The 25,809-nt window shown below is 39.4% G+C and overlaps 1 long non-coding RNA gene across 1 annotated transcript in view; it reads left to right on the plus strand.

Annotated features, from left to right (window-relative positions):
* Positions 1-6,320: 6,320 nt before the first annotated feature.
* Positions 6,321-25,809, plus strand: part of LOC139076601 (uncharacterized) — a 56,111-nt gene continuing 36,622 nt past the window's right edge. Inside the window, exon 1 of the long non-coding RNA XR_011528338.1 lies at positions 6,321-6,525. This is a non-coding gene — a long non-coding RNA (uncharacterized lncRNA). The remainder of the gene's footprint in view (positions 6,526-25,809) is intronic.

Here is a 25,809-nt window from a genome sequence, read left to right on the forward strand (position 1 = left end):
GGAATAGAAAAATATTTCAAGTACACGGAAAGTAGCCATGGCTGGAAAATCACAGGTAAGTGGTTAGTTATTCGTGTCAAGCATACAGCTCTCAGGTTTTGCTGACAGGCCATGCAGAGCAAATGAGAGAAACAGAATGGTTTCTAATAAGAACATTTACCACCCCCCCGCGCCCCCCACCCACTCCCACTCAGCATCTCCTAACTTGATTGGCCCCCTTCATCCAGGCCACCGCAGAGAAAGGTGCTGCATAGTAAGGAGACTACATTGGCCACCAGGTGGACTTCACATTGGCCATTGGTTCCATTTGATGTGGCTGCAAATTGATGTGGTTATATTTTGAAAACAATAGGGACAATGGAGACTGCTAATACTGCTTTGCAAGCCATTGGTTGTGTTTTCCAAGGGACTACCAAGTTCTGTGATAACATATCCACAGAGAGGAAAGAATATAGATAGATGTAACGACACACAGAAAAATACCCTCACTTTGTACTGTTGATTTTGTACCATCCAGGTATTTAAGAGGGGGAGAAACAAGATAAATGGTGGTGGTAGGAAAAGCATGCAAACAGGGAGAAGTAGAGAAAGAGAAGAATTTGGGAGGGGCCTGTAAAAAAACGAGGGAAGACGGAAGTGCAACCAAACCCCAAAGAGTAAGTGAAATCGCTGTAAGAAGAGATTTCCTTTTGAATAAAACTCTGAGGTATGTTCTAAGTATAAAAGGAATAAGAAAAGAGAGACAAAAGAACACTTACTGAGAGGTACAGCTATCCAAAAAGGGAGGCAGAAGTAGAAAGAGGCAAAGTGTGCAAAGACTACACCAAGTAACCTTTAATGTAGTGGAAGGCTTCTTTTATTTTACTTCTTATGACTTGTCCCTTAGAAAAAGGTCCCTGCTTTGTCGGTCCATTGACCAAGGAACTAATTGTAGATAGCTGCCTCAGAGAAGACTTGGATTAAATGGCATCTTCCCTTTTAGAACTGAACTGGTCTAACCAAGTTATTTAAAAATTGCGCCAAAGTGCATAATTTCCCCATTCTCTTAAATTCTGTTAAACTACTTCGAGGAACTGAGAGTTATATTTTTATGTAATCTACACCCCAGAGTAATTTGTGGAGCTCTGGAAGGGAAATGTGAGTTCTGATGGTATCTCAGCTTGAAACACATGAAGCGGAACCTGAGGTCATACTCATAACCTATCAGGAATTAAGGAAGTGATTCCACTTGAAAGACCCTAATGTATGTTAAGACTGGAGGAGATAGGTCCCTCTCCAGAGCGGGTAGAAAGGGAGAATAAAGGTAGAGAGATGACCGAGAGGGAAAACAGTTACATGCATTGTGCCTGCGTAAGTGATCATCCTGTTGTGTCCTAAATTCTGAATCTGGATGTCATTGATATCCTGTTCAAACTTCCTCTGAATCTATTAAACTGTTGAAGCCACTGCTTGGTTCCTGCGTGGAGCTCCCAGTGTCGGTTAATACGTGTTTCTATTGGCCTGGGATCTCTGTTGCCACCAAGGCTGAAAGGAGCAAGCTGAGGGAAGATGAGACTGACTCTGGGCTGCCTCCAGCTCCTGGGGAGCATTGAGCTGCACGCTGCATCTGCCACATGCACCTTCCCACAGAATTCTTCACTCGCAGCAAGTGCTGGCTTTAGGTTATTTGTTGGAAGAGCACAGGCTGGGTTCGGAACCTGTTGTCCCTCCTCTGCTTCCTTAGATCCTGTGCATACCTTTCTGATCACTTCTCACGGCTTATTAGAAGGCAGGTTACCAAAGTGCCTTATTAAGAGTATGGCTTCTGGAGATAGACCACCTGTGTTCCCATACAGGTCCACCCTGTACTGGATATGTGACCTCGGGCAAGTTGCTTAACTTATCTGAGCCTCAGTTTCCACATCTGTGGAATGGAGATAATCATAATATCTACCTCCTAGAGTTGGAATGAAAAACTTAATAGTGTCACATGCTTGGAACACTGACTAAAATGTTAGCCATTCATGTTATTATAAATCTATCTTTTCTACCAGAATATGTTTCTAAAAGGCAGGGCAAATTTGTATATCCAATCCGTAGCATAATAGAATATTCAATGTTTATTGAATGTTACAAAGTAGTTTAGGTAGGTTTGGTTTTAGAGATATGGATCATAGGTATGGGGGTAGGTATACGAAAGAATTCAATATACTTTCATTTTAGACTATACATACATACATACATACATATATATATATATGTGCAAAGCTCAAAGGGCTGATCCACATTTGCTATTCATTCACTTAGTCACTTGGCAAATGTTTCTTGAACTCCTACTCGGTGCCAGGGATCAAGTGTTGGGTGAACCAAAGGGAGAAGATGTCTGCCCTTGAGGAGTTTAGTGGTGGAAGCTATCATAAAAGAATAAACACAAAAATAAACTTATGATTACAATTTGTCATAAGCGCTTTGACGGCAAAGAGGAGAGAATTAGGAAAGAGAAGGATCTTTTGTTGTCTTCAGGTCCCTGATCTGCAATACAATGGGGAAAAGACACTGCAAGATGGAAGAGAATTTGTATGTGTGCTTCTCGTAGTATGTTAACAAATACGAGTGATCAAGGTAGAGACATTTGTATAACTGATCTTTTGCTGGTTCTTCTTATGCTTTGGCTTAATCAACACATAAAGCTCCCTGATGTCCATGGCTGGTTAGCTCATTTGGTTAGCTAATGAGGTCAAGGTCAGAGGCCAGCATGGGTCAGCAAGCTTTTCTCCTTTCTGTGGCCGGATTGCACTCTTAACCTCAGTCATCTTTCAAAAGTGCGTGTTTGGTCACAGGAAGGCTGTGTCAAGAGAGTGTGTATAGAGGAGCCCCCAAATTACCTCACTTGCAAGCCTCACTGATAGTAGGTCTCTGCTGGCATTTTCTTATGTTAATGATAGCAGGCTGTATTTTATTATTCTCGGTCCCTAGGGAGGGGCTAGTCCCATTTTTGACAAACGTAGCCAATAATTTCAACAACTTAATTCCCCAAAAAGAAAACTGCCATTTCAAAATAAGCAAACCACTTTTAAATATCATCTGGGCTGGATGGGCGCTGTAGACTAGAGCAGCACTCCTCCAATGGCGATGTGCATAAGAATCACCCAGGGGTATGACTGAAATGTGGATTCTGGTGCAGTAGGTCTGGGTGGGGCTTGAGACCTGGCATTTCTGCCCAACTCCCAGGTAATGCTGTTGCCGCCTATGCACAAACCACATTGTGAAGGGAATGGGACTAAACAAACAGTAATAAATCACAGCTAAGTCCAGATTTTAGAAGTACAGCAAATACTAAGCCAAAGCATAGTGAGTCTGACCACTGGTACAACTTGCTGGAACTGCTTAGTGTTTAAGGCACTTCATTGTTTACAGAAAAGCTCTCCCCAAACAATGTTTCCTTTCAGCTTTTTTTCTTTTTCTTTTTTTTAAATGGTGTTTTGTTTTCCTGGGGGGGTAGGTATACGAAAGAATTCAATATACTTTCATTTTAGGCTATACATACATACATATATATATGCGCAAAGCTCAAAGGGCTGGGGCTGCAGCTAATTCCATGTTATGCAACATAAAATGCCTTTGAAACACACACAAAGCACTTTTATTTTATGGAGGAGATTTTAGTTTCATCTTCAACTTACTCCACCATATGTGACAAGTGCAGTAAAAATCTTTTGCATCTTCTGTATTTATTTTTGATAATAAAGGGAGACAGTTCCTTTTTCCCATTGCCCAGAAGAGGCTTATTCTCCTGCTGACATGTCTGCGTAACTCCTATTGATACTAAGATGATCGCGAGCATGAAGTTGCCAAAGAAACTGCTGGTCTGAGGAAATTTCCATGAGTGTGAAATCATGGGAATCAAAAGTGATGAGAAAGTCCCTTTAACCGTGTGAAAATTGCCAGGATTCTTATAGGAAAAGAGCCTAGAAATACCATGATTATCTCCTTTAACATTCAGTGAGATGCATTTCTATTACCTTTGGAGAAAACGGTCAAGCTCTGCTTAGTGCAAAATGCTTCGTTTATTTTTCTTCAAATGCTTTGGGTGGATATACATTTGTAAATTTTGTATTTTTATACTTTATTTAGTTCAATCTCAGCATTTAACAGGCAAGGACAGCCAAGTACAGAGGAGCTAAATGACCTTTTTAAGGTGTTACATCCAAGCTAGAGGCAGAGCCTGTCTTCTGGTCCTTTCCATTGCACCTCCATTCCTTGGGGGCCTTCAGATAGTCACAGGCACAGAAACTCAAAAACACATTCAAGAGAAGTTTGAGATTTGCACATATCTTGGTTCCTCAATTTATTTAAGCCGTCAATCAATAAATATTCAATTAGCTTCTACTAAAGCCTAGCACTGTTTTACATAATGTAGAGTAATTTAATATTTATTTATTGGTTCAGATTTTCTGTCAATAAACCACTTTGGGGTGCGTTAGGCACTATCGATTACTGAGTTAACTCTTGGAGCCCACTCGAGAGCTATTGATTATAACAAACTTCTCCAAATTTGAAACCTCCACCACTTTTCACTCCTTCGTCTCATCTCCCTCACGTAAATCAGTGGCTAAGGTTCTTTCCCAAGCGCCCTCTTACATCACTTCTTTCTTTTCTTCATCTACTTGTCTTGAAGGCCCTGTTACACAACTGTGACCTCTAGCCTGTGGTTGAGGCTTGGGGCCCTTCCTCCCAGAGCTCCCCCACACCCCTGACATCCCTATTCTCTTTTCCTTCAAAACGTACTTATCCTGTGTTTGCTAGGTAACTGAAGCTACTTTACCACTAACACCCTAGTTTCCTTCCTGCAATCTTTGACCTTGATTCTTCCAAACTTCTGCTACTGAGTGCCCTTGACTGAAGCATTTTCTCTCTCCTGTTTGTCCCTAGACATAGCTACTAAATCCAGGTTTCTAAAGTGTGGTCATCTGTATGCATGACCTATCCTGCCTGGAACCATACTAGAAATGCTGCCGGCGACTAATAAGTGCCTCCCTCTTCTTTTTCTGTCTCTCCTACATATATAAAAGCTGGAAGAAGTCCCTAATGATTAACTTTCCATATATGTAAAATGAGGACAATAATTGTACCAATAATTTCATAAGGTTTTGTAAAGTTTAGCTATTATTATTACTGAGAAAAATTCCAAGCTAGGAATAGTTAATTTTATTGTCTTCTATCACCTGGCATCATTTCATATATGCTAGTTTCATTTTTTTTAAAAGGAAATAATAAATACTGTGAGGAAAAGACAATGTTTTGCATTTTAGAACTCCCCCCACTCTTTACTCAATTGCCTAGCATGGAGCTGTGATCCCAGTGGGTGTCAGCAGTAGTGATCAGCTGGTTCCCACCCATGCAGGCTACTGGCCAGGGTATATGCTTATTGCTAGGGCATCTGTTCTGATGGGTCAGTGTTTGTGCTACATAGTCTTGACAAATATTCACACATCACCCCCTGCTTGATTTACTTATGGTAACTGGAGTTTGACATTGACCAAGTGAAAAAGTTAAAATAGATTAAAGGCATATAGACTTTTGCTTTCTCCCTTCCACCTCCATAATATGAATTCCGTATTAAAAATAAGTTATAACTATAGTTGGAATCCCTCTCATGGCCTACCTTATTACATTGTGCCTGGGTTTTAACAGAATGTTATGGGAAAGGGGGCAGAAATAACGAGAGAAATACAGAGATGGCAGGAGGCTGCAGGTGCAAGCTACACCTGGATTCCCACACTGGCACTGCGCTGAGATCTAAGGCAAGTGCCTGCGCCTCCACCCCTGGCCTGCGGATGGCGCTGTGGGTGGAGCCCACACTTGGGAACTCTAGCTGAACAACAGGCATTTGACATTGATAATAGTAAAAAAAAAGCCAGGCAGCTTAGTGTTACCTTCATGCACGTCTCCCTCAGCAAGTCATTGTTACACTGTCCATTTAACACTGTTGAAGAAAAACAGACTCATGTCTTAGGATGTTTTCCTTTGGAGGGAGACCCCTTTCAGCTTTACATGTAACTGCTCCTAAGCATGACTTAACGTTTAACATTTCTCTTCCCAATTCACCACCGAATTTCCCCGAATCCCAATATGATGTTGAACACTGGGTCAGGGAATAGAGGGTGGTGAATTAAACGTAATACTCTTCAGACTGGAGGACATGGGGGCCCTGGGAAATCCCAAGGACTCTGCGCTGACTTCAGCCTCTGAAGTTTGGGGAGTTTGGCAGACACCATAGAAAAGCTCCCTTCATCTCTTAAATTGTTTGAGTTCCATGGCAACAGCAGCCTTAGAAACTTGAGAGAGAGGGATGGGGAGAGCGGGGGATGGTTGAGAAGGAGATAAGAAAAGATGACCGAATAGGCCTGGGATTTTATATGCGGCGCTCAACTTGAGAGAGAAGGAAACGAGTGGGGAGGAATGCCCAAGACCGCCGCCGGGGTGATCTCATACCAGCCAAAAGGCAAACGAGGGCCTGGCCGCCAGCTGAAAGGAACAAAGGCGGTAGGTGGGTGGATGTAACGAAGGGAGGGAGGGAGACAACTCGCCCACGCTTGCGAAGCGCTTCAGCCTGCGTGTGACAGCCCGGAGTTCTGGCACGGAGAGGGGATGCATCCCAACCCACAAAGGCTCTGGCCCAAAGAATGGCCCGGCGCGTAATTCAGCGCAGGCCCCTTGACCACACTGGAGTTGTAGCCTTTTGTGTTAGCTACAACAATGGAGGGGGAGAAATCAGGCCGTAGGCTCGCGGCGCAGACGGGCTGGTGCGGATGTGTCTCGGCCCTGGCGGCAACGTGTGCTGCCTTTCGGGACGTTGCCCGGCAACCGGACGCTGCCCGCCTGTGCCTGCCGAGCCCATTGAAAGCCGCGCAGCCGGGTGAAAGGGAGAGCCGCGCTGTTCACAGGCCAGGCTAGGGGAAGAGGAAACAAAGGACAGGGAGCTGGGGCAGGGATTGCGTGGGACCATGGGAAGGCCTCACATCGTATGATGGGAGACATCGGGAGTCCCCTTTTCTGAAGGGCCTGAGTTGGTACCCTGCCTTGGCCCAGCGCGTGGACTGCTTGAACAAATATAGCTCTTCCTCCATCTTCAAGTTCACGGCATTCCTAGGCCAGATGTTGTATTAAACTGTCTGGCTATTGTGTAAAACATGTAAACAGCCCCATACAAACAACAAAAACAAATCCTGTTCAAGTGACCAGCTGAAATTCATTTGTTAGGCAGGAATATTTTCCAAAGTTGGATCATGCACCTGGTGGAGAAATAGACAGATGCTCACCATACAAAACTGTTTGCTAAGTGCAATGTGGTATCTTGGATTGCATCGTGAAACATTAGTGGAAAAACTAGTGATATACAGTCTGTAGCTTAGCAAATAGTAATGTAACAATGTTAATTTCTTACTTTAGACTGGGAGTCAGCAAATTTTTCAGTTAAAGACCGAAAAGTAAAGACTTTGGGCTTTGTGGACTCCATGGTCTCTGTTGCAACTATTCAGCTCTACCATAATAGTGGTAAAGGTCGGCAGACAATACGTAAAGGAATGGGCGTGACTGTGTTCCTATCAAATTTTGTTTATGGACACTGAATTTTGAATTTCACATGCTTTTTATGTGTCATGAAATATTATTCTTCTTTGGATTTTTTTCAACCATTTAAACATATAAAACTCCTTCTTTGATTCTAGGCCCTACAAAAACAGGCAGGAGGCCAGATTTGGTCTGTAGGCTGCTGTAGTTTGTCATCCCCTGGTTTAGACAAAGGACCAAGGTTATGTAAGATGTAAACATAGGGAGAAATTGATTAAGTGTATAGGAGAACTCTCTGTGCTTTCTTTGCAACTTCTTTGTAAATCTAAGGTTATTCCAAAGTAAAAAGTTTGTTAAAAAATATTTAAATGGAAAGCTTTTTAGATGGAATGTTTGGAAAGGGGTTTGTTATGGGGAGAGGGAAAAATCAGTGTTTGTAGCATGTGTGTGTCTGTGTGTGTGTATTGGAGACATAAAGCATGTTTTTCTTCGTATTTCTTGACATGTGGTACTAAGACCTCCTGAAATGAAACTCTTTGCTACATCACTATATTGGTAATCAAGCCACTAACATCAAACAGCCTGAAAAGAAAATAGCGGAACTCTTTGACCCTGAGGGTTGGACAAGTAGTATTTTGAACTCCCACTGAACCAGGATGGGAGACACCGGGACAAAGAATCAAAACCATTTTGCTCTAATAGGAAACTAGAAAATTCTTGGCTAGCTCGTTTTTAACTGCACACCCACTTATGTGCACACACGCTCCTTTTTTCTTTCCTAATCTGGCTAACATCTATACCAAATAGAGCACACACGAGGCTTTGCTTTACAAACCAGGATATGTTTTCCTTTCCTGATTTTACTAGTTGTACAAGTACAGAATATTCTTTATATTTGCTAAAAGTGTTGTGATATTACAAGACCCTCTCCTGACTTTCTTTCAAATTGAGTTCTAAAACATTCTGTCTTCGGCTGGGCACTACCAGTTAAGACTGGGTGATGAAAAAGTACAGGAGAGCGTTTAACATAAAGCATGCCCTCTTCCTGACTGCGATCCTAGAAGGGTAGGGATGCAGTGTGAAGATGATATCAAAGTTCACGGGTAGCTGACTGGTGTAACACCATGCATGGTGGGCAGAGGAGAGCTCAGTAATGCACCTAATGCTGAAAGTGAAGGAAAAACCTGTAATAGTGTTTCTCGGCAAAGTGTGAATCAACTGGAAATGAGATTTCAGGCATTTTCCATCGCCCCTCTCTTCTAATTTCCTTTCCTGAACTCACACTCTCACCTACAACACATTAAGACTTTGTTTTTTCAACCAGGGATGTTTCAGGACTCATTTATTCAACAACTCTTTTCAAGCCTGGACTTTCCCTGTGCTATGGATTGGCCCTGGATTGGGGCTGGAGATATGAAGATGAATTAAAGATGGCTCCTAGCCTCCAGTGTCAAGGGACTCTGGGTGCAAACAAGGCCGAGTTCTCCAGTGTTGTTGGTGGACACCAGTGTCAGGATCACCAGGGAAGGTTTATTTACAAACGCAATCTCCTGGGCCTACTCCACACTCACTGACTCAAAATCTCTGTACAGGGAAAGGGACTCTGCATTTTTAGCAAATTCCTCAAGTGAATATTTTTCTCACTAAACATTTGAGATCCACTGGAAATGTGAACAGATGTGAAAATGTCTTAAGTACAGTGATGCTGGTATGAACTGGTTATTATGGAAGCACAGAAAAGGGGTGAGGGTAGGGTCAAAAGGGAAGTTCTCTAAAAATGACACCTGAGCCTAATCTTAAAGAAAGGGAAAACAAAGGTAGGGCTGAGGGTGAGGAATAGCATGATAAAGGGAATGGGGACAGGAAACAGAATCCTGAAGTGTGAAAAACCACACTCTCATGTAGCTGGAGTGTAAGCAGCAAAGAGGAATGACTGGCTAATGGTGGACTTTCAGGCCTTGTGGTAGACAGTGGAAAACTTATTTTGAGCAAGGGATCCTCCTTTATGTCACTCTGCTGAATTATAAGTTCAAGTCCATTCCTCCAATAAGGGTATATATAACAGGCTTGGCCTTTTCCCTCACATTGTATTCTCTGTAACACAGAAATGTGGAATAAAAATGTGTTCTATGTCAAAGGGCAATAGCAGATAAGGGCTTATTAGGTCACTTAGGCCACTCTGCTTACAGACTCAGACATTCCTGGAAGCAGAGCTGTCTTCCTTTTGATTAGAATAAGGCTGTGAGCTCTGTGATGTATAACAAGGAAGATTTGGGTTATCCTTTGGTGCTTTTAACAGAAGGCAGGCAATACCTCTATTTGGGGGGATGGTTATGAGGTAGTTATGGGAATAGAAATATGGTCTCCCCTGGCCTCCCAACCTCTATTTCTAGTTTGGCCTATCATTGCATCCTCATCAGCATTTCTGTCTTCTTCCAATGTTTCTTTTTCTGGACTTTAGCAGGTGGCCTTGGCATTGCAAGACTTTGATTCTTCTGAAAATGAGATGATTGGGTGGTCAGCCTTATCTTCTTTCCCATGGTTTCATGTTTCCTTCCAGGTTCATCTGGTTTCTTTGACTACCCTATTTTAGGAATGAGGCATTTTGCTGGGTCAAGTGCATGAATGAATGTAGCCAGGGCAGCTAATCTAGACAAAAAATACTCAACATGCAAACTTACCAACAGCTGCAGAGACCATTATCTGCGTTGTTTTCCTTCATGAGCTAGAGAAGAACCTCAATTCATCAAAATAGTTGAAGACACTTGAAAAGTTAGCACTGACCATTCGGCTCCTGGAAGAGAGAAACATTTGTTTTGTGCTAAAAGTGACCCTTGGTGTCTTTCAGTAAGAAGCCATAGATTTAGGTGAAAGCAGAATGGTGCCCAGTTATATAAAGGTAGAGAAGAGGGTTTTGAGGGGTGGAGAAATAAAGGAACAAATAAATACATTCCCATTTCACCCTTACACATCCATGCCCATTTCCATGGAGCAGTTGTGCAAAAAATAAAATTCGAGTTCAGAGTATCTCAGCATAGGCTCTATTGACATTTTGGGCAAGATGATTCTTTCCTGTGGAAGGGCTATTCTGTGTGCTGTAGGATGTTTAGCAGCATCTCTGGCCTCTACCCATGGACTGCCAGTAGCAACACCCACTCCCGCCCTCCGAGTTGAGACCAGTCAAAAATGTTTCCAGACATTGCCAAATGTCCCCTGAGAGGTAAAACCAGCCCCTGTTGAGAACCACTGCTCTGGTAGAATCACTTATCACTTTCATAAATCAAGCAGTATCCAAAGTGTCTATGGTAGTGATGGGAGGGCAGGATGCTCCAGTGGCTGCATATTTGTGGTTGGCAGCTTTCATAGCATATCAGGCTTAAGTGGACATGGAGCACAGCTTCATCTCAAGAATGTGACAGTCACAGCTGTGAGTTGCAGGATGGTTGAAAGAAGCAAATCCTTTTGGATAGGATATCCTGTGAGCATAATATGTGACATTCATTGGTTTTAGAAGTAGCTTTCAAGTTCTTTTTCTTCTGCGGCTTTGTGCTGTTTCTGTCCTCAAGCATATAATTTCAATTCTTCACAGTTCATAGGAGTTGCAGGAGAAACATTTTTTCTCCCTTTGTGTAATATGTGGGTCTCCTTGACAATATACTGGTATTCATAAAAAAGAGAAATTCACTTAAACTTCTCGCTTGTGTTACTTGATTTTACCCAGACTCGGAGAATGTTCCGTATTCCAGGTCCCATTAATCTTATGGGGAAAATTAAGCTGTAGACTGGTACATCCTTCAGTAGGAAATTCCCATGGTTCCCAGCCCCTAGGGTGGGTCTCTGTGCTGAATCTGGAGGAAATCCATGCTCCCTTCTCCAAACTGTGTTAAGCCTTTCCTTTGCTCTTATCGGGCCTGCCCTGCCTTTTAATACAATAAGGTCTAAACAATGAAAAAGTAATGGTGAGATTTAGACCAAAAAATCACAAAGGAAGGAAATTTTGAATTACTGCTTTCACTCAGGCTCTCATTCAACGGGTCCCAGTGTTATCAAAAGATCAGGGAATCGTATTATACATCCCACAGCATATAATTATCTATGAATATGCTATTATAGGCTTAGAATCTTAAAATATTTCAATCCCTGAAGTGTTAGGTAAAAAATTCCAGAGTACTAGCCAGGGATGTCTTAGAGATCCCGGAAATAAATTATGGGTTCAATTGTGATTAAACTTAGCAGAATGCAGTTAAGATTGGTAGTTACAATGTCTTTGGTCTTTGAGCAAATTTAATGTGGTGTAGACTTTGACATCACGCTTAGATATTCTGACCTTCTTCCGTTTTTTATATTGTCATTACGGTCGAATGTGCATTGACATATTGACGTTAGTATGTAGGGATCAAGTTGCTTCATCTTTCCAATACTGACATTAGTTATGTCTCTTTTAAAGCAGCAGTTTAGATCTGTGGGGTTTTTTTGTTGTAAGTTAGTGATTGTAGTTTCACTCTATTCTCATGAGTGTAATTTAACACTGTTGGGCTTACCTTGGCATGTGAGATAGTCATAATAACATTAAACTTCAAAATCTCTGGGACAAAATCTAGGGTTTGAGTTTCCTAACTCTTTGCAGAGCTGTAACTTAGCTGGGAAATTACACTTCAATTGAACATTCTGTAATGCTCTGAGGTACTGCAATAAACGAGTGTGAAAATGCCAAGCACATCCCGTCCTGGCACTTCTTATTAAGCATATAACATTCTTGAGTGAAAGTAATATCTCGGAGTAATTTGGTTATTAAGGCAATAATAGCATATCTTGTCCTGGTGATAAAATTACCTTTTGTTAAGTTTTCCTCCCTCATTTTAATAGCTGCATTAAGAAAGATGCATAATGAATTTTCTCTGAAAAGACTGCCTGTTCCACATTATTTTCTTCTATCTGATTCTACTACTATGTCTAAGGCTGGATGACAAAGTCCCAGCCCTAGGGCTAGTAAATCCAAAGATTTTACATAAATAATTAATAAACGAAAGACTTCTTAAGTCAGACCTAGGAGGATACATTCCAAGTGCTTATTCATAGGTGGTGGGGATACAGATGAGTTGTTATAAGTGTTTTCTTTGTGCTTATCTATGTTTTCAAAATTTTCTGAAGTTAGTATATATTATTATGTATTTCAAAAGTATTATTGTAGGAGTGTTAATGGATCCAGCTTCCTAACAGTTTCAAACTATTCAACCACAGAAATTCAGTAAAAGTTTTTTTATCTATGGAGATATTTTGATTGCTTAAAAATGCATACAGGCAATATTTTCACTCCTAAAGCTTGTTTAACTGAGAAAGGACCAAGTCATTCTTAGCTTTTGGTTTGAGATATTCCTAGGGAGATGTGAGTTTATAGGTATTCATTTAAGTATCTCAGATGGATCATATTGAAACAAATGAAAGAATTAATTATGCATTCAATTGACTTGCTTTTTTAGGATAAGTGATGCTTGGAATGTATTCAGATACATTCCTGATAAGTTGTTTTAATTTGGTTAAATATGATTTAAGAAGGCCATATCTACACAAGAGCAGCCCTGTATTGTAAAAGTGTGAGAAAATGAGTAAAGTTACCTGCCATTCAGTTTGCTGCAAACTTTCATGTTCTTTCTGTGCATCTATTATTATTTAGTTTTTTATTAAAAAAATGAAAAAGGAAAAAGAAAAACCTAAGTAGGAAGCAAAAATTCATCTTAATAGCCAGTTAGTCAACAGTGTATGTTGAGTACTGAATATATACAAGTCATTTGCCTGAGCACTGTGGAGAGTTCAAAGCCATATAAATTTCTTACAATCGCAGAACCTGACACATAATAGGTGCTTAATAGACATTTGTTTAGAGTGAATGCATGAAGTCATAAAAGATAAATCATGATAATGAATAAATAAATGTAGAAATTCAGAGAAGGGAACCCTGATTTTCATTTGGCTTTTGTTAAAATTTTTTCTTTGTACTTATCTGTGTTTTCAAAACTTTCCACCAAGAAGGTGGAACTTCAGCTTGGTCTTGAAATATGGGTATTTCTTAGGTGGAGAAGGCAGGGAACAGAGGCCTCAACTCAAAGGCCCTAGATTCACAAAGATCAGATCTTTCCCGAGTAGAGGGGGGAGGGCGTACTTTGGAAGAGAAAGGGAAAGTGGTCAGATAGAAAAAGAACAGTTCAGCTGCAGAGATAAACCCAGCCCTGCTCACTCCACATCTGTGTTAGGTAGACCCCAAATTATGTCTTGAGGGCACTCTTGGGGAGGTCTTCAGGGAGTTCCTTGAGGTGTCTGGCCTTCTATTTAATTTCTGGTTCTTGTCTAACTTCTCCCCTGCTCACAAATGTAACTCACTCCTGTCCCAGCTGGGCTGACAGTTTAGGACAGATGCCGCTGGCTACAGGGTTCTTCTCATGGGTATGCGTTCAGACTCACTGTGGCTCAGAGCTTAAGGAAAACTGAGTGGAGAAAACCAGCCAAAGGGAAGGATGTCTGAAGACTTTCTCTAGCTAGTGGTTTTCATGGGAAAAAATACACAGTGACCATAAGATAAATGCTTATGTATCGTGATGTCATATATATATATCATAGTCACTAGGTTTTATATATATATATATACACATACAAACATATCTTTAAATTTATTATGTTAAATTATATCTATTTCATATAATAATACGTATGTATTCACAAAATTTACCCTAAAGAATACTTACTCTAATTCCATATCCTTACAACTTGGGGCACTCTGATATATTCTGAAATACTCTGTTTTGTATTTCATCTTTAAAAATGCTCATCTTGGGGCTGGCCCTGTGATGTAGTGGTTAAGTTCAGCACGCTTCACTTCAGTGGCCTGGGTTCGTGGGTTCAGATCCTGGTCATGGACCTATACCACTCATCAGCCATGCCGTGGCAGCAGCCCACATATAAAGTGAAGAAAGATTGGCATAGATGTTAGCTCAGGGCTAATTGTCCTCAAGTGAAATAGAAGAATATTGGCAACAGATGTTAGCTCAGGGCCAACCTTCTTCAGGAAAAATAAGTATATAAATAAAAATTCTCATCTTGACTCACTGAATTTGTTTAATACCCCATAATGAGTCTACCCATAGCCTGAAAAACTTGGCTGTAGTAAAAGTTTCTCAAACATCAGTGTGCATCAGAATTACTTGAGAAGCTTTTTATAAAACTAAATTCCTGAGGCCCCTTCCCCAAAGATTCTGATTCATTACATCTTGGGGGAGGCCCAGGAATCTACATATTTTAATGAACGACCCTAGTTTATATTGACAGTATATAGATCACATTTTGAGGACCATGATGTCCAGAGATTTAAAAAAAAATCTATCCCCAAATTAAGTTGGACCAGCCAAAAATGGATCCTGTTGTTTTGGAGCCTCTCATTTCCATTAGTCTCACTAATTTTTACTTTTTCTCCTGGTGTTATGCCAACTGCCTACATTACGGGATGTATTTACTCTAAGAATATTGTTGAGGACAGTTATTGTTCACCAGAGAGTACAATATCTTTTGTCTGCAGACCATGGAGAGAAATTTCTCTCTGTTCTTGGTATCAGGGACTATTGGACTTATCCTGAGAAATGGTTTGTCGTTTATCCTATTTACACAGTGATTCAAGTACGAGATCGTGTTCTCCTCACAGCATGCATTTTGTATGACAACCGTACTCTTGGCTTTATCTTATTTTCTAACCATAGCTATTCCTTTGTTCCAATTTCGTGATCAGCTTATTTTAAATCTTATGTTATCCTGTATGAAGTTTTGTAAACTCCCTGAAATTCTATTTTGGAAGAAGGGAGATATATAAGCAAAGAATAAAAATAATAGAGACAAATCCTTAGGAGTCATCTAATCGATGTTGTGGTTCCATTATCAAGCCTTCTGCCCGTGGTTGTCTTCCTTTCTCCCGGGACTGCTTTCACTCCTTTCAGTCTTATTCCCACAGCTGAACAACTTCAGTCCATAACTACCCTATTGGTTAGTCTTTTTGCCTTTAGTTTGCCCTGAATTTATTCATCTTGTGTAATTCCTTCAGACCAATCTTCGTAAAAACTGTCTTCCGTCTTGTCCTCCTTCTGCTTAAAGACCTTTAATGGTTCTTTATCCTGTCCAAGCCCCTTGGCCTTGAACAGGGGGTCCTCTTCAGTCTGATCTCATTCGACTTCTGTGATGACTTGACGTATCCTTGTACTTCACTCAGGTCTAGCACAGTACCAGGTATCAAGGGTAGCGCTCCATACATGTTGATTTCAGATGTAATCTGCTCAAATTCTACTGCCCTTTTATATTTAGACTTTGAAGACGATTTTTTTAAAGTAACATGATTAAAAGTTAGATATATTCAATATTGAGACTCAAAGAGGCAGATACAATCTTTGTCTTCAGTTAACTCACACCTTTGTCGGGGAGAAAGGATCTCTACATAGAAAGAAAATAATGATGTTGAGTACATTCTGCTAAGGTCCATATGAGAGGTCCGACAGTATGTTAGATTCATGTTCAGAGTGAAGAGTGTTTACTGTCTTACACATATGCTCTACATATCTAATTGTACCTCTCAATGGACACTCATTTCGAAGGTCCCAGAAAGAAAAACCAACTCATGGAAGAGTGACTGAAGAAGCAGGTTCATTGGAGAAAAGCTATTCATGTTATCTGTAAAAACAAAAACTTTTAGAAGCATTGCTTCATTTAATATCTTCACCTAACTTACTAAGCATTTAAAAAATGTATTAATCTTCCTCTCTTTCTTCTCAATGTAGTAGAATAGGCTTAAAGTATGATTAAGTTAATGATATCTAGAGATGACGGGCTAAAGCAAGTTAAACACTGGGTAAACTGCCCTTTGGTTAAGAATCCCGTAACTGAAGAGGTCATCAATAGATCGCCAGGGAAAACCGCAAAGGTGCTTAAGTTTGCCATGAAAATAAATAAAGGTCCACGTGCCCAGAATCTAAAAACCTAGTCACACAAAGTCAACCCCATGATATTCAGACAATGTCTAAGAGAATGGGTTATATTTGCTCATTTGCCTTTTTTAGAGCCCTAGAAGGCCACACTTGTTTTAAGCAGCTGCAAAATTAAGTAGATTTTTAGAACAAAATCAAGATTGGCTGGAACATCCTCATTCTCATCAAATAGTCTAAGTCCCAGATGCTCTATGATGCGCTCATAAATAATGTGTGTTCTGTTCTAGGAGCTGACATTTGCAAGGAGATGCTTGGTAAAACTGTAGATATAAATACCTTCTTGTAGAAATATGGTGTGCTGTCTTTCACATAAGAAGATAGTGTTCCTGACCTACCATCCTTTATTCTGAGGCTTTTCTCTCTGTGTACTCTCACCTTGTTACCCTCATAACCAAGCACATATTTGCCAAAAGAACAATTCATGGAACAAAACAAAATGACATGGGCTGCACAAACTTAGTTTATCACTCTGTGGTAGCCAACTGAGCTAACCAGTAAAAGACCCTTAGATTGGAAAATGCCTTAATCTGGTTCAGGGCAAAAGAAATATTTATATTATATAAATTCCATTTTCCCTCAATCTTTGCATTATATACATCTGAAAAACAGCTTTCTTTGTTTAATACAATAAACTACACATATTTGAGTATACAATTTGATAAATTTTGACATACGTATACACCCATGTAATCTCTTCCACAATCAAGGTAATGAACATATTCCGTATTCATTACTCCCAAAAGTTTCCTCATGTAAACACTACCCTCCACCTTTGCCAGGATCCCCAGGCAACTACTGATTTGCTTTCTGTCACTATAGATTAGTTTGCATTTTCTAGAATTTTATGTAAAGTAACCATACAATATGTACTCTTGTTTTGTCTGGCTTCTTTGACTCAGGAATTAACTTTGCAATTCACCCAGAGTATAGCATTATCAGTAGTTCGTTCCTCTTTATTGTGGAGGAGTGTTTCATTGTATGGCTATGCTATAATGGTTTATCCATACACCTATTGAAGGATATTCAGATTGTTTCTAGTTTGTGGCAATTACAAATAAAGCTGCTATGAATATTCATGTATAAGTCTTTATATAGATATATGCTTTCATTTCACTTGGGTAAATATTTAGGAATGGAATGTCTAGATCATGGAGTAGGTCTATATAGCTTTTTAAGAAACTGAAACTATTTTCCAAGGTGGTTGTGCAGTCATGCATTGCTTAACAACGGGAATACATTTTGAGAAATTCGTCATTAGGAGATTTCCTCATTGTGCGAAGATCATAGAGTGTACTTACACAAATAGATGGTATAGCCTACTACGTACCTAGGCTATGTGGTACTAATCTTAGGGGACTACTGTCATATATATGGTCTGTTGTTGACAAAAACATCATTAAATGTGTGTGCCTGTACTATTTTACATTCCCCTCAGTAGCGTGTGAGAGTTCCAGTTCTACACATCACAAATGCTTGGAATGATGAGTCTTTTTAGAAGTATCTTCTTTAATCTCCAAATATTTTAGAATTTTCCAGCTATCTCTTATTAATTTCTAGTTTAATTCCTAGTTTCTAGTTTAATTGTGGTCTGAGAACATACTTTATATGATTTCTATTCTTTTAAATTTGTTTAGGTGTGTGTTATGGCCTAGAATATGGTCTGTCTTTGTGAATATTCCATGTGACCTTAAGAAGAATGTGTATTCTGCTATAAATGTTAATTAGATCCAGTAGATTGATGGTACTGTTTAGTTCAACTATATTCTTACTGATTTTCTGCCTGCTGGATCTATCTATCAGTTACTGAAAGACGGGTGTTGAAGTCTCCGACTATAATATTTGTCTATTTCTTCTTGCAGTTCTGTGAGTTTTCGCCTTGTGTATTGTGATGCTCTGCTGTTCAATGTGTACATATTAAGGAGTCTTATATCTCCTTGGAGAATTGACCCCTTTATTATTGTGTCATGCCTTTCTTTATTCCTGAAACTGGTCCTTGTTCTGCAGTCTGCTTTATCTGAAACTAATATAATTACTCCAGTTTTCTTTTGATTAGCATTAGTATGGTATATCTTTTTCCATCCCCTTTATCTTTCCCTTTTTCTGCCTTCTCTGGTTTTAATTCAGCATTTAATATGATTCCATTTCTTCTCCTCTCTAAGCACATTAATTATACTTCTTTAAAGAATTTTTTTAGCAGTTGCCCTAGAGTTTGTAATATACATTTGAAACTAATCTAAGTCCGCTTTCAGATAACACTGTACCACCTCATGGGCAATTGGTAATGAATTCTTTCAGCTTTTTTATGTTTGAAAAAAAATTTATTTTGCCTTTGTTCAGAGAGATATTTTCCCAGGGTATAGAATGCTAGGCTGATAGTCTTTTGTTTCATTTCATTAAAGATGTTTCTCCACTGTCTTCTCACTTGCATTGTTTCTAATGAAAAATCTGCTGCCATTCTTATCTTTGCTCCTCTGTATCTAATGGGTCTTTTTTTTCCTCTGGCTGCTTTTATGATTTGTCTCTTCATCGCTGGTTTTGAGCAATTTGATTATCATGTATCTATACCAACTAACCAAAACTATACCAACTAACCACAACTTGGTATAGTTTTGTTTGTTTCTTGTGCTTGGGGTTTGTTGAGAGTCTTGGATCTGGGGTTTTAAAGTTTTTCATCAAATTTAGAAAAATTTTGTCTGTTAGCTCTTCAAATATTTTTTTTCTATCCCTGTAAATCATTTCAGGGATTCCAATTACATGTATATTATGCCCCTTGAAGTTGTCCCACAGCTCATTTGTTCCCTTTTCTTTCTTTTTGGATTCTTTTTATCTTTGCATTTCATCTTGGGTAGTTTCTATTGCTGTCTTCAAGTTGACTAATCTTTTGTTCTGTCATGTCTACTCAGTTGTTGATCCCATCCGGTATATTTTCACTTCACACATTTTTATTTCAAACATTGTAGTTTTCATCTCTAGAAGCTTTATTTATTCTTTTAATGTATATCTTCCGTTACTCTACTTAACTTTATGCAATATGGAAAACAGTTAAAATATTTATTTTAATGTTGTTGTCTGCTAATTCCAACATCTGTGTTTCAATTGATTGATTTTTTTCTCCTCATCATGGGTTGCATTTTTCTGCTTCTTTACATGTAACTTTTGACTGGGTGCCAGACATTGTGATTTTACCTTGTTGGGTAGGAATAGTGTGAATCATGAGGTTTTCCAGTCTAGCTGGTGGTAACAGGCACTAATCTCTACACTATATGAACACTAGGCATTGTTCCCTCTAATCCTTTCAGGTGGCTTTTTCCCCTGGCTTGAGCTTGGGTAGCTTTCTTACATGCATCTGCTTATCAGTACTCAGCTGAATTCTCAAGGGGGCCCCTCTGCACATCTCTAGAATGCTCTCTCTGTTCAGTTCTCTCCTCTCTACATTTTATATTATGAAATATAGCTGTCTTGATCTCCCTAGAGTTTCAGCTCCATCTCTTCAACTCAGTGGGGATGGGGGAGTCACTGGGCTCTGCTTTGGGTCATTCTCTGTGTGCTGCAGCTTGAAAATCCTCAAAGCAATAAGTTGGGGTAATTATAGTGGGGCCAGTAATTCTTCGTTGTAGGAAGCTGGAGTGCATTGGAGGATATTTACCACCATCCCTGGCCTCTATCTGCTAATAACATTGCCATTAGTTGTGACACCCAAAAATGTCTCCAGACATTGCCAAATATCCCCTAAGGGCCAAAATTGCTCCCAGTTGAGAACCATTGATTTAGAAATTTGAACACAGACTTCTCAACTTGGTATTTAAGCCTCCAAAATATATTCCCAACTAACCTCTTCCAGCCTCATCATCTAGCCTTTTACTCATTCCATTCTCTAGCCAAACAACTGCTTGCTGCTCTCCTATCGAGCTTTGAATACCAGTGCCCCTGTGCCCCTTCTCATGCTATTCTCTCTGCCTGAAATGCCCTCCCTTGTCTCTCTGTCTATAGAAATTCTCCCTCTTTTAAAAGACCCATTACAAACATCAACTTTCCCATGAAGGCCTTTCTGATTTTCTAACCTGGTATGATTTTCCTCTAGTAGTGGATTTGTCTCACTCTTCCCCTTAGTAATTGTAAGCTTCTTGATGTACCTTTTTCTTGCTTTCTGCACGTGACACTACCCTAAACTACACATAGCAGGTGATAAACATATATTTATTGAATTGTTTGTGATTTTTATGTATTGAGGTTACATTAAAAAACTGTATATCTATTACAATTCAATAATAAAAAGACAACCTAATTAAAAAGTGGGCAAAGGATCTAAATAGATATTTCTCCAAAGAAGATATACAAATGGCCAATAAGTGCATGAAAAGATGTTCAACATAATTAGTCATTAGGGAAATGCAAATCAAAACCACTATGAGATACCACTTCATACCCACTGTGATGGCTGTAATCAAAAAGACTGATAATAACAAGTATTGACAAGGATGTAGAGAAATTGAAACTCTCATATACTTCTGGTGGGAATGTAAAATGGTGCAGCTGCTTTGGTGAAAAGTCTGGCAGTTTCTCGAATGGTTAAACATAGAGTAACCATATGATCTACTAATTCCCCTCCTAGCTGTAAACAGATCTAAGAGAAATGAAACATATGTCCTCCCCAAAACTTGTATATGAATGTTCATAGCAACATTATTCATAATATCACCAAAATGGAAACAACCCAAATGCCTATCAACAGATAAGTGGATAAATAAAATGTGGTCTATCCCAAGAATGGAATGTTTTTCTTCAATAAGAAGAAATAAAGTAGTGATTCCTGCTCTAATGTGGATGATCCTTAAAAACATATACTGAGTGAAAGAAGCTGGTCACAAAAGACCGCAGATTGTATGATCCCATTTATATGAAATGTCCAGAATAGACAAATCTATAGTGACAGAAAGTAGATTGGTGGTTGCGCAGAGCTCGAGGGGATAGGAAGATTGTGGGGTGATGGCTAAAGGGTGGGGGTTTCATTTTGGGGTAATAAATGTGTTCTAAAATTGATTGTGGTAATTGATGCAAGACTTGGAATATGCTAAAAGCCATTGAATTGTGCATTTTAAGTGGGTGAATTGTATGGTTTGTGATTTATATCTCAATAAAACTGTTTTACAAAGATATGTCTGTAATTAAGATTAAAAGAGAAATATGTAATATATGAAGTATGTAACATATGAAATATCAATATAAATAAACTATCTTGATAAAAAATAAAAGTCCTTTTTTGTGAGAAAACAATTGGATAGCAAAGCCAGTTTTTTTGGCAAGAAGAAAATTGCTCAAGCTTTCACAAATCTGCCTCTAGACTAAACAGAGGAATTCTACTAGGATGGATGCCATTAATTTTTGCTAAGACATCATCCTTTTTGGCACATTGTTATTAAGCTTTGGCTCATTACCACTTCTCACAAAATTGGTAAGAGTCCCACCTGATCACTCTCCGTTATTGTATTATTTGAATATCCAGCCAAGGCTTGTCTTCAGTCTTTGCAAATAGCAAAAAAGCCATTACTTTCTCCATTCATAATATGATCATCCTGAGGTAAATAAGGTGGGTTTTACTTGTATAAAGAACAAGTGCTTGAGGCAGAAAAAGTAAGAGGCAGACTTGAAGATCAGATCTGATATACTCTCCTCTGCTTTCCTGACAGGCTCCTGACTTTGGCTGTACCCCTTCAGGTGGACAATTAGATGTTATGTGTCCTTTGTGTGAACTGCAGTAGATTTACATCCTTTTTTTTTTTTATAAGGAAGATTGGCCCTGAGCTAACATCTGTTGCCAATCTTCCTCCTTTCTTCTTTTTTCTCCCCCAAACCTCAGTACATAGTTGCATATCCTAGTTGTAAGTCCTTCTAGTTCTTCTGTGTGGGATGCCACCACAGCATGGCTTGATGAGTGGTGTGTAGGTCTGTGCCTAGGATCTGAACCAGCAAACCCTGGGCCACAAAAGTGGAGCATGCAAACTTAACCACTATGCCACCAGGCCGGCCACAGATTTATGTCTTGAGTTTCATGGGTAGAAACACTCAGAGAAATAGGAACAATGTTTCAGAGGACTCCAAACCAATTTTTAAAATAATTTTGTTACCTGCTGCAGAAAACTTTATTTACGTAAAGAGTGATAGAGTTGATTAGGTATTTAAAATAGTGTAAATCTACATTTTTGATATTATGACAACTAGGCACTTCCTTTTTCTCCTTCTGTTATGATCAGTAGAGTGAAAACATCAGCTATTTTAACTCTTGCCATTAGGAATACTTTATGTTATTAACTGGGATATTTTTCAAATACAAAAATAAATAATATGTTGTACACGTTTGTTTTTAAGACAGGCATTTTAAAGACCACATGTTAATAAACCGTTGAAATAGCATCAGGTTAATTCTAAGAATTTTTCAGGAAAAAATGCATCTTGCTGGAAATCCTTCCTGTGTATGTATGTGTGTGTGTGAGTATGTGCTTCACTGCAAGATGTACAAGGGGTAATTGTACCCCTCTGATGGTTAATTAGTTTGAGATAATCTGTTTTACTGGAAGAGCCAAAAATATAAATGAAAAGAGTTTTGAATTTTTTTTTTTTAGCTAGCTTTATCTTAGTGTGTATGTAGTAAAAGCAAATCGAAGGCTGCTTGGCTGGGAACCTCTTGGTAAAGTGATCAGCTTGATATGAGTCTTTTTGATAACCCACCTGATTTTGGGTGGAGGATAGCCCAGCTCTTCAGGATTTGCTTCCACTCCCCAGGGTCTGATAAACTTGCAAATTCTAAGTTTATATGGCAGCACCTGCAGGCAAATAATAAGCAATGGGGAAAATACACTATTCAGGGGAAACCCGAAAACAAGAAACGGAACAAAAATATGTGGGAATAGAACACATTTGAATTTTGAACTGGAAAAGAGTTTAGAGATAATCTCGTTCAACATTTTAATTTTGATCATGGAGAAAAACGGGTCCCAAAGAGGTTAAATGAAATATCCCAGATCAATAGAGAGTTAATGGTGAAACCAGAATTGGAACCCAACACTGTGCAGTGTTTTTAATCCTATACCAATTATTTATTCACTTGGTCATTCATTCATTAATTTTGCAACTATTTATTCAGTGCTTATGATGCTCTAGGTTTGTGGCTGGTGCTTGGCTTACAATAGTGAATAAAACATAAAATGGTTCTTATCCTCATGGATCTTACAGTTTGGTAATGGAGACTGATATTAATCTCTCTTTCTTGTGTAAACACACAATTATGAACTCTGGAGGATAGAGACAGGGTGCTGTAAGAACACATAATAGGGAGGCCTTGATAGTGGGGGCAGTCAGGGATGGGTCCCCACCTTGTATAAATCCACACCCCGCTTTCCTTGTCCCTCAAGTCTACCTTCTTATTTTGACTTCTAGGCCTGAATGTGTCTATGTTCACCTTCTCTCTGCCTGAAATAAATTCTCTTCACTTTGTTACGTGGCAGACATCCACTTATCTTTCTGGGCCCTTAAATGTCGTTTCCACAGAATGGCCTTCCTTGACCACCCAGACTAGATTACACACCCCCATTATACAATTCTCATAGCACCATACACTTTTCCATAGTAACACTTCCCACGATTAATTGTGCAGTTGTTCATTTAAGATCTGCCCTCCTCACTAGGCTGAAATCTCCTTGAAGGCAGAGACCATGTCTGCCCTGCTCAGTCCTCTGAACAGCCCTGTCACATAGCAGACACTCAACAAATATTCACTAAATGACTGATTGAGTGAGTGACTCTGTCTCTGAACTGTCATTAATAATGTTGACCACTCTTTTCCTCGAAACCTCAAGAGTCCACGAAGCCAGAAGGAACTCGATTCATGTAAGGGACACCTTCCCTGCTGCCCTTTTTCCTTACTCTTCTGACTGTCCTCAATTCTTATAGTTCTTGACATAAAACAATCCTCTCCCTAGACTTTGTTTTCTTCTTTTAGTCTTTGGAAGAATCAGCTAAAGTTAGCCCAGGCATCTAATTAATTTTGGTTGCAAATGAGAAGCTCCTTATTTGAAGTTGGTCTGTCCACATGCCTCTCCTCATGTACTGACTGACATGCTCTGGAAAAAAGAAACTTCCTCCAGCTGACAGTGTTGTGAATGTTCCTCCAGAATATACATTTCCTTGACGTGTCTGGGCAGGAGCATGTTCTGATGATAAGGAAGTTCTGTCAGCATGTACTGGTCCATGCTTTCCTGAAATGGCCTAACTTCCTGGTACAGATAGAGATACAAAGGAAGAGTGGTTCAGAACAAAAATAAGTTTTAAAAATGAGAAATATCAAGAATTGCAGAAGTCTGAAGGGGAAACCCATGGAAAAAGCAATGTGCTGATATAGGAAACAAAAGATAATAAAAAAAGCATAAGTGAATTTTCATAGGCTATCCAAACTTTAGATATTGGCTATGTTTATGTAATGAGAACACATTCATGCATCTTACTTGTCCTTCTTCAACTTGGTTCAACACATTAATGAACATGTGTTGAGTACCTACTCTGTGTAAATCTATCAGGACTATGGAAATGAGTAAGACCTGACTCCCTTCAGAAAAATAATCTAGTAGAGGATGTAGACATGTTGACTATAATGCCAAGTATAAACAATGTCCACCAAACAAGAGGCGCAAACAAAATGTAATAGGAGCTCAGAAGAGTGCATGGCAATTGTGACCAAGAGGAATCAGTGATGTTCTTCATGGAGGCTTTAGCATTTAGTTAGGCTAAAGAGAGTGGGTTTCAACAGTCAGATGTGGTAGGGCAGAAGGAATGGTGGCAGGAAGAATGGGGGATATGAAGCATGCAGGAGAAGAGAATATTCCAGCCTGAGAGAATGGCTTGACTGAAACCATAGAGTTATGGCACATTTGAAAACAGTTGAGTTGACCCTAAGGTGTATGTTGTGGGGCTGGAGAGGCTTGATAGGGGATAAGAATAGAAAAGTATTTGAAGCCAAATTGTAGCAGGTCTTCAGTTCCATGTTAAGGAGATTGGATTGGATTCAAGTAAGCTGGAGGCTTTGGAAAGTTCATGAAACTCAAAGTGTTTAATCATCCTCCAAACCCATAAACTCTATGGACATCTATTTTAATTTACTTCCATTTTATCCTTTTTAGATTTTTTTCATGGAATAGTTTTGGTAAATGTTTATCTTTTTTGTTTCTGTATCCCTGGCACTTTAGCACAC

Source organism: Equus przewalskii, chromosome 17 (assembly GCF_037783145.1).
Source record: "Equus przewalskii isolate Varuska chromosome 17, EquPr2, whole genome shotgun sequence".
NCBI lineage: Eukaryota > Metazoa > Chordata > Mammalia > Perissodactyla > Equidae > Equus > Equus przewalskii.